Here is a 10,241-nt window from a genome sequence, read left to right on the forward strand (position 1 = left end):
CCAGTTTCATTTTTGTCCTCTTTTAATCTATACAGTAATTGTAGTGTTTTTTGAGTTACTTATCTCATGTCATGGGTAGGTGTAAGGTCACAAGTTCAGAGCCTGCCTGGGTATCAGCCTCCTCTGTTATGTAAGAGAGAAAGATGAGGACCTCATAAATAATAGGCTACGTTGCCTGAGATTAGGTTAATCTCACTCCATATATTGATGGGAATATGGGAAAAAGGTGGTGGTGCAAGGTTAAAGTTTGACAGTGCATATATTTTAATGATTTTTCCATACTGATGCAGTTCTGTTATGCAGTATGAGAAGGATAAAAATATATTGATGCAATATTACATTCAAAAAAGCTTATTTCACATCCTGGATAAATAATAAATATTGCCCATGTAATTTAAAACACACTTTGCTATATTATCCAGCTTGAATTCACCCTTGTATTGACATACAATGCTACTGTTTGCATTGTCAGCAGCATTACCACCCTGTTGCTTGATCTTGTCAGAAGCTAATCAAGGTCAGTAATGAAATGGCAGGCCTCTATGGAACACAAGTAGTACTGGTAGACTCGTAGGTTGCACACTTACATGTGTACTGTACCAGAAATTCCAAACCAAAGTACCAGTATGGTGACCAGGGACACTGTGTTTTAAGGGATGCTGTACTTTGGATGAGATGCTGACCCAAGGGCCTAATAACTTTGACATTAAAGATACAATGGACCTGTTTATGTAACTAAGGGAGTTAGACCTGGTGTCTTGACTGTATTTTAATGTTTCTAGATTTGCACAGTTAGACCTATCTAATGTTTTTCCTTAATTCAGCATAATTTTAAGGTTAGGTTTGCAGAGTGAGAGCACAGTATCTAGCTTGACTCGATGTGCTGATAACTAATATTTCACCACTTAAACAATCAATCAGTAGTATTTGAGCCTTCAGCACATGTAAAATGTATGACCTAGTGTAGTATGCACTAGACTATTTTACCTCCTTATAATTAACGAGCTACCAGATGAGAACTTGACAAGATGGAAGATGAATGAATGAAGCCTCTTTATGCTTTGTTGAATATCAGATATATCTAACAATTTTATCTCTCTACAAGTAAGCCAAGCTTAAATCCGAAGTCACTCTTGAAATCTATACACGTCAGTCTTAAACTCAGGCTTTAAATCATTGTTATAGTTAACGTTCTAGTAACATGGTCAAACATAATATAGAACACAGGTATTTACAGAATGTTTTTGATTGCTTTCATGTAATCGTCAGCAATGTGGCACACATCTGCAAATAGTATAGTAATCATATACAGTACAAGATGTTATGCTTTTACACTTGAAGAACAACTGAGTACCTAGCAAGGCATGTTTTCCCAATATTTTGTTGCACAAATGCTGTTTCAAATCCTTAATGTTCATAAGGGTGTGTTGAAAAGCCCCTTGTGCAGGAGCCATCACAAGCTTTGTTTACTGTATATCTTTCAAACCTACCTCTCTGGTTATTTGGAAACTGCACAACTTCAAGACTATTTGAATAACTTGTGTGAGTTGTCTGAGCATCGGTGTAATAGTAAATATTTTGTTTTAGAAAACAAAGAAAAAGATTTTTGATTATATTAAAAACTTAACTTTATTTTTTTACACTGTACAGTATATGCAGTAGGAAGTATAGATTATAATGTACTTCACTTTGAGCATGTGAGAATTGACAGCACTATTTGTGTCAGAATTTTTATATTGTGTTTACATCATGGATTGCAATGGTGTTTTTGTTAGAAATAAATGTTCACAAAATATTGTTGGGACAACATTGTTGGGCTATAAAAATATTAGTTAATATTAGATCATGACCATCGAAGCCAGACCATCTTATTGGTCCAAGACTTATCCTGGTTTCCATGGTGTTAAGTAAATGGACAGCACAAGATTCCTCCAATGGATGGGATGCCAATCCATTGCAGATTCTACCCCCCACAAACGTTTCCTATTTATACAGTTGGGTAGACTGGAGCAATTGGGGTAAAGTACCTCACTCAAGTACACCTAAGGCAGTGACTTAAACTTACAACCCACCAGTCATTACTCCATAGGCTTACTCATTACACTATACTACAAGTGAGTAAATGTACCTTCATAAAGTGAATATTGCAGCAATATATTACACCAGGATATTACAACATTCTGATCTAAAGCTCCTTGTAAGTGTAAACTTTTATGTACAGTAAGTAGACAGTAAATTTAGGGGCAGATGTAGCTTCTGTAAAAACTGAGCTGTGACAGTGTGAAACAATTGTAGGAATGTTTATTTAGGGAGCACTCTATCCTATATCAAATGAGCACAGCACAGCAAGTGGAATTACTTTCATATTTACCCTAACACTTTCAGATCATTGCAAACTATGTGCTCAGTCTCTAAAGAAGTAGCTTTGCCAGCAAATGGAGTTTGTCTCCCACTTGGTGTTACACTGTACCTCTGATGGCCCATTACTGAAACCTGCCTTCCCCAACACCTGGGAACACCATGAGAAATTATTTGAAATTTTAGTCTCAGTATAAGTATTAGTATAATTATAAAATATCCTGCAATACTGATATACTGATAGAGAGTGATGTAACATAAATCTAATCACCTTAGGGAATTAAATAATTTTTAATTTTACTGGTGGTGTATTTAAATATTAGATTAATATCTGACAACTCATGTTTCATTAGAATTTCTTTCTTTTGATTTTTGCTGTAAAATTTAGTGACTGACTTGTAGGGCTAACACAGTAATCCTTTCTATATGATAAAGCATGTAAAACACAAAGGAATGGCAAAAAGTCAATGTAAAGGAACTGATGATTTGATACAGATTTGGTATTCAAAACCTGTATGAAATGGAACTACTATGCCAATAATTGAGACATAGCCATCCATCTTCTAACTGCTTTATCTAATACAAGGTTGCAAGGTTGCCAGAACCTACAGTACAGTATCCTGCAGGCAACAGGCATAAGGCAGGATACACCCTGGATGGGACACCAATCCATCACAGGGCACAAAACAAAACAAAAACGCGTATACATTCACACCAGGGCCCATTTTCCCAGAAGCCAATTAACCTACCAGTACACATACAGACTCTATCTGCCTTCTGTGGAAACAGAAGTATTTGGTTTTGCTTCTCAAGCACAGAGAAAACAGGGACACAAACGCAAGAGGAAGTGGGTTAAGAGAAGTGGTGTCAGTGTGGTTCTAGTGTCAGAACACCGAGCCCACTATCAAAGGTCTCAGTGAACCAGGGGACTTTATGTTACAGCTCTCTATACATGAGATATGTGGAGCTTTTAAGAGAGTGAAAACCTCTCCCGTTCAGTCGTACAAGAGTGCTTCAAGTAAAACTACCATTGTGTTACTGCCCAAGAAAACCAAGGTATAGTGTTTGAATGACTATCGCCAAGTGGCACTCACTTTGGTGGTTATGAAGTGCCTGGAAAGACTAGTATTGTCATATGTAAATAGCACTATTCCAGACTCTCTTGACCCAAACCATCAGTTTGCTTACCACTCAAGTATGTCAGTTGATGATTCTATGTCTCCAGTAAAATATCCCTCGAACATTTAGACAGATGGGGCACCTATGTTAGGATGCTATTTACAGATTACAGGTCGGCCTTAAACACAATTGTTTCTCCCATGCTGGTTCCAAAACTGAGTAATAAGGGTTTATGAAATTCCATCTCATCTGGACACTGGATTAATAATGAGCAGACCTCAGGCGGTGAACAATGGCAACAATATCTCCTCTACAGTGATCATAAATAGTGGGTCATGAAATATTAAATATGTTTTTCACTTATTCACTTATGACTGTACAGCCACATACAACAGCAACCACATTATTAAGTTTGCTGACGACACCACAGTTATCGGGCTGATCATCAGCAATGATGAGTCCGCATATAGGAGAGAGGTAGAGCATGTGACAAGGTGTTGCCATCACAAAAACCTAGTCCTGAATGTCAACAAGACAAAAGAACTCATTGTGGACTTTGGGAGACCCCGAATGACACATACTGCAATCAGTATCAAGGACACAACAGTGGAAACTCTCAGCTGCTTCAGATTCCTCAGATTGCAGCTCTCCACTGACTTGGCTCGGTCTCATAATTCAATTCAATTCTTAGTTCAATTCAATTCGATTTACCACAGCTCACCACACATCAGCTATCAGTGGGGAGGAGAGCAGAGTAATGAAGCCAATTCATAGATGGGGATTATTAGGAGGCCATGATTGGAAAGGGCCAATTGGAAATTTGGCCAGGATGCCGGGGTTACACCCCTACTCTTTTCAAGAAATGCCCTGGGATTTTTAATGACCACAGAGAGTCAGGACCTCGGTTTTATGTCTCATCCGAATGACGGCGCCTGTTTACAGTATAGTGGTATGGCAATACTACCCTACAGGACAGAGACACTATACAAAGGGTTGTGGCAAAGGCACGGAGGATTATAGAATCTGATTTACCATCAATCGAGACCATTCTCCGTTGCAATTATTCCCTATCCATTATTCAGGATCCCAGCAATCAAACAAACCATTCTCCTTCCTAAATTCTGTCAAGTGGTCATTCTGTGTGTTTATTCTGTACTACCATTGTATGTTGTTGTGCTGTGTTGTGCATGATAGTGAGCTGTGACTATTATTATTCATTATTTACTGTTTTCCCATATATTGTGCACATTTTGTGGTGTTGTCTATTGTACTGTGCAAAACCTGAGAGAACGGCATGAATAAGAAACCTCAGTTTACCTACAGCTTTAATGTAGCTCTTAGTAGACAGCATGGAATTCAAAGTTAGATAAGTTTTTCCAATTAATTATTGAATCTAAATTCATATACTGTTAATAAATTATGAAAGAAGTAATAATGAAAATGAGAAATCACATTTTAGCACTTAGTTGCTATAAAAAGGCAATGAGTATATTCATTACAGTGCATTATGAATAAATTATACTGGACTTACTCAATAAACTGATACTGCTCTTTGAAGAGCGTAACTGGCATAAATTATTACTAGGGGCCTAAGGAGCACTTGAGAGCAAATTATATACATGAATAACTCAGTACAAATTTCAGTATACAACTCCATAGGTGACTTTTTTACTGATACATCACATGGTTAAGAAAGTGTTATGAACCATCAGTGCAAAACAATTACTGATGCCAAATGTTCTCAGACTGGATTTCTCAGACTTGCTTTATATTATGCCTTGCAAAAGTATTCACACCCTTGTACAGGTTTCCTATTTTGTTGCATTAAAGTCATTGTAGCCATGACACTGTGAAATAACTTTCTATAAACATAGCCTAATTCTAAAAAGAAGAAAGTAAATAGATAATTAATATGAAAGAATCAAGAACTTTGCAATGACATAAATATTCAAATCCTTTGCTGTAGGTACACTAATAATAATAATCATCATCATCATCATCTCTCCAGCCACCTGGAGAAAATTTGAACAAATCCACCAAGATGAATGGACAAACCTTGGACTAAACTGATGGGTTCATATATCTGAATACTCAGGCAATTGTATGTTTGCATTGTAATATTTCAATTTTTCTCATTAGTTTTTGTGGACATTTACTGTAACCTTCACTTAGAAATCTTCACTTAGAACATTGTGTTTTTTAATAAAATATTAAGTTAAAAAAATGTGTATGCATAATTTTGTAATTTCACAAAATGGGACACCATAGGAAGGGTCTAAATACTGTACTTACTAAATACTTTAAGGTACTGTATCTCATAAATGTAGTAAAGTGTGACATATTCAAGATGATTTATAACCTTATACCCCATAGTGAGACTCTTCAAGGTCAACAATCAGTCTTATGTTTTTTTATTATGGGAATTTTGCTCTTACAAATATTTTGATTTAAAATGCCACATTGCTACTCTTTTTGAGAACTGCCCAGGAATTTTTAAAGACCAAAGAGAGTCAGGACCTTGGTTTTACATCTTATCCTGAGGATGGCAACTTTTTACAACATACTGTAGGTTCCCCATTACTATACTGGAGCATTAGTACCCACACAGACCACAGGGTCTCCCATATAATAACTGGAAAACTCCACTAACTCCTTCCAATTACACCTCATTCAGCAGCAGGATGCTGGAACTTTCCCAGGAGGTCTCCAATCCAGGTACAGGCCAGGTTCACACTTGTTTAGCTTCAGTGAGTTGCAAGCTGTGAGTTGTAGGGTGATATAGCAATAATCAATAAATTATATATGATTTTAAAGTGTGTTGTGTTCTTTTTATTCATCACTTACAGCTATACTAGTACTGGTTTTCCACTATAAAATATCAAAACTGAGTGAACTGATGTGTGATTGCATTTCTGTTCTCAATATCTGTCTCAAAATTCAGTAACTTTGATAAATTAAAAAAAAGAGGAAAAGGTCATTTTGGATTAAATAATCTTCGTTTTGCCATTTTCCCTGCACCATTTACAGAAGCTTATTCAGTTGCTAGTGGCTAACTAATCTGAGGATTATATCCAAACATGAAAAAACACAGCACAAAACACAACAGACATAAATACAGAACATTTAAATCTCATACTTTAATATGCCCCATACCCACTAGCATTCAATGGGCTGATAAGTCACTCTTCAAGATTGATATTTAGAGTATGCACTCAGTATGCACTCATGAGTATAAAAAGCTGCAACTACAATAACACTACAATAACTACAATAATTTTGAGGGTACTACTTTTACTTGTAAGTCTTTGTCTGTAAAAAGATCTGAGGTAGACCTAATTCTTTTAATTGCAGGGGGTCTGTGTAGGAGAAACAAGCAGGTCTATCTTAGGTAGAAGCTGGATGAACAAGGTGAACTTACTGCATCTGTATCAAAAGGGTTTGCTCTCCCCTGGCTGGGTGTCATGCGCCCTGTTGGTGTGACTCAGGCGGAGGTTGCAGCATTGGGATCTTGAACTACTCTGCACACCCTCACTCATTTTCATCACAGCATAATTTACTTCATTACCATTGGTGATCAGAATAAAATAACACAGTACAAGTCCATGTTGCTTAACTCCTGCACAAAGGTGCAAAGCAATAAGATCAAATCCATCTATTTATCCAAGACAAGGTCATGGGGGTGGCAGAGCCTAACCCAAGAAACAACAGACACAAGGCAGGATACACTCTGGAGGGGACACCAGTCCATCACAGGGCACACACAGACACAAGCATGTACAGACTCACACCAGGGACAGTTTTCCCAGAAGCCAGAATGTCTTTGGACTGTGGGAGAAAACCCTCATGAACATGTGGAGAACATACTCCACACTGATAGAACCCCAGGAACTGAATCCAGGGCCCCAGCACTGTAAGACAGCAATGCTGCAATACTAACCACTGTGCTATCATGTTGCACATAAAATCACATAAATAATCTTCTGTGATGTTTTCACAGTATTTTGTAATTCAGTCCTTTTGCAATCATTACTGCAACTTGAGTTAAGGTGCACTAATGTGAAAAAAAATCTAGTTAAAAATGCTTTTTGTACTAGTGGGGAAATGTTCTTGATGTTATTTTATGCTTCCTTCAGATCAGTGAATCTCAAATTAGAATTATTATCTGTGAATCATGTTGGCCACAGTAGGGAGCTCTTTTTTTCTGGTATAAAGTAGGCACTTGCAATAACCTCACAATTATTTAATTTGTAATCATACACCACAATACAAAAATACACCACAATTTGTATTATTTCAGGCACATGCATTCAGATTTGATTTACCATTAATGGGAAAAATACTGGAGCCGTTTTTGTCAAAGTTCTTATTCTGTGTTAATATTGCACTATTATGTTTTTGATAACTGTATAGAGGATGACAAGTATTTAGAAATATATCTCCTGCTATAGTATTGTTTTCACAATATCAACCTAAATTCCTGTTCCATTTTTCAGTAAACATTATTTCTGTGCTTTAATTAATGATGTTAATTAACAATGAAATCAGCCAACCACTTAAAAGGACACATCATAATTAATACTTTTGCATCAATGACAGTGTTGCAGGACCCTTGGGCTTTTTGATTTCGCATATGATTCTAGCTTCTGTACTGTCATATGGTAACTTCTACATCAGACATCAAGATTCGTCAAGCAGGACCTGTCTGTCAAAACCAGTGATTCTTTCTCTATAAAAGGTCAAACTTTATAGAGCAAATTCCCCCCCCCCCCCACCGGAGTAACCGGAGTGCCAGTCAGTATTGCTTCAGAGACCTGGGCACAGAAAGTAAGTACAACAAAAGCATTGTATCATTTGCTGTCAAATGCAACAGCCCTCCCATATAATAACTGGAAAATAAAGGGCAAACTCACATTATTATTGTCATTTTTTTTTAAAGAAAGCAAACATACTGTAAAAAACTTCAGGAAACTATTAAGCTATTAAGATAGCTAATATATTCCTACCACAGATGCGAAGAAATCCAAATTTACAAAATGGATAATGAAAGTCAATAATCAGCATTCTGTGAATACTTTTATCTATAGTGGTTTAAAGAAATAAACGAGCAAATATTGCCAATCTCTACAGGTTTTTTTATATAGTTGCAGCAGTACATATTCATATACCTTATAATATAGAATGTATTTAATTTTATTGAAATCCTGATTTACTAAATACCTAATTTACTTAATTACAATTTGGTGCAGTGAACTTTATGAAATATATACAAATTATATATTTATTAAAGAGTTAGCACTGGCAAAAGTCTTTAACTATTTTGCATACTACATAAAATGGTAAAAATGCCTTCAACTATAGATACAATATGATTGATGTGCTTGTAGCTATATGACTATACTGTACTGTATATAGCCATATACTGTTGTAGGGGTTTTGTGAATTTACTGGGATAATTTATTAATTGTGGCAGTAATCACGAGGTGGTTCATTGATGCTTTTAGAAAATCAATCGATCAGGGACGCACACACATGGATTCAATAAACGAGATACATTTATTAATACATAAATTGTGCATAAAACATATAACAGTCTGCCTGGATACAGGTGGCAGATCTTACTGTGAGGGTTATCAAAGTGCATGGTATATAATCACGAAGAGATGCAAAACACAAAGAGTTAAAATATGCTTCAGTATACCATACGGCTATACTATTGTTTATCAGTCTACATTAGCTACTCAAAAGTAAATACTGTACATTACTCATATGAATTGAATTGATATCAACTTGTATTGAGGTAACAATTGAGTTCTCGAGATGCAATATCCAGATATGGATTCGTATTTCCCGGCACGGACGCCAATGACCAGCTATCGGCTGCGTCCAATCGCTGCGGTGTTCAATAGGCATCGTCCTGGTGTACTTTGGCTCCTGGCCAACCAGTCGAGGTGCAGCTTGGAGTCGGATGAATTAGGAGGAGAGATTTCTGCTGTGGCGACGCGCCGACAGTGTCTCTCTCAGGGACCTACTAGTAGTCCGGCTGACTAGTAGAAAGTTTCTATGCACAGAGGGTGACCGCTGGTCCAAGCAAGTCACTCTTTAGGGAGAAGAAACTCGGTTTGCTTCCGGTGTAGTGCTGCTGCTGAATAAAACTTATTCCGGTTGTCAACAAGAGTCCAAACGTATACTCCGGTTATCAAGCGAAGCACCCACATTGGCGTTGGTTAGGGATTTACATATGGGCATTCCCTGGACCGACACTGTGCTGTCCCTATACAAACAACACTGGCTGTCACGTGATTGTCTTTGAGGGTGTGAAAATTGGCCGGAGAAGCAAACTTTCTGAACTGTGCGGTGTCTTTTAAACCAGGACCAAGGCAGGTGGAGATTGGTCAAAAGTTTAGCGGGCATTTCAGACCCAAGTGGGGTCACCACACCCTGCAGGTTCCTGATTGGCTGGTCAAGGTGAGAGATGAGTCACAATGACCTCTGACATCTAGGACCGCAGTCCAGATGTTCCCAAGAATCTCACAGACAGATAGGTGCCAGGAATGGCCATTGATCATGATGGCCAAGCATCGCTGGGCGCATCCCCATTTGGGAACTGCTCCTTATCTGAGAGAAAACACTTAATATCAGAACTGCATGAATAGCTTCTCTGTGGCTGCACCACAGAGATGAGAAAGAGAGATGGGGCCTCATTTAGGAAAGCACAGTAACACTTATTTCTGTCTTATTAATAAGTAATTAAGCATTGCCACAAA

Source organism: Atractosteus spatula, chromosome 2 (assembly GCF_055471065.1).
Source record: "Atractosteus spatula isolate fAtrSpa1 chromosome 2, fAtrSpa1.hap1, whole genome shotgun sequence".
Classification (NCBI taxonomy): domain Eukaryota; kingdom Metazoa; phylum Chordata; class Actinopteri; order Semionotiformes; family Lepisosteidae; genus Atractosteus; species Atractosteus spatula.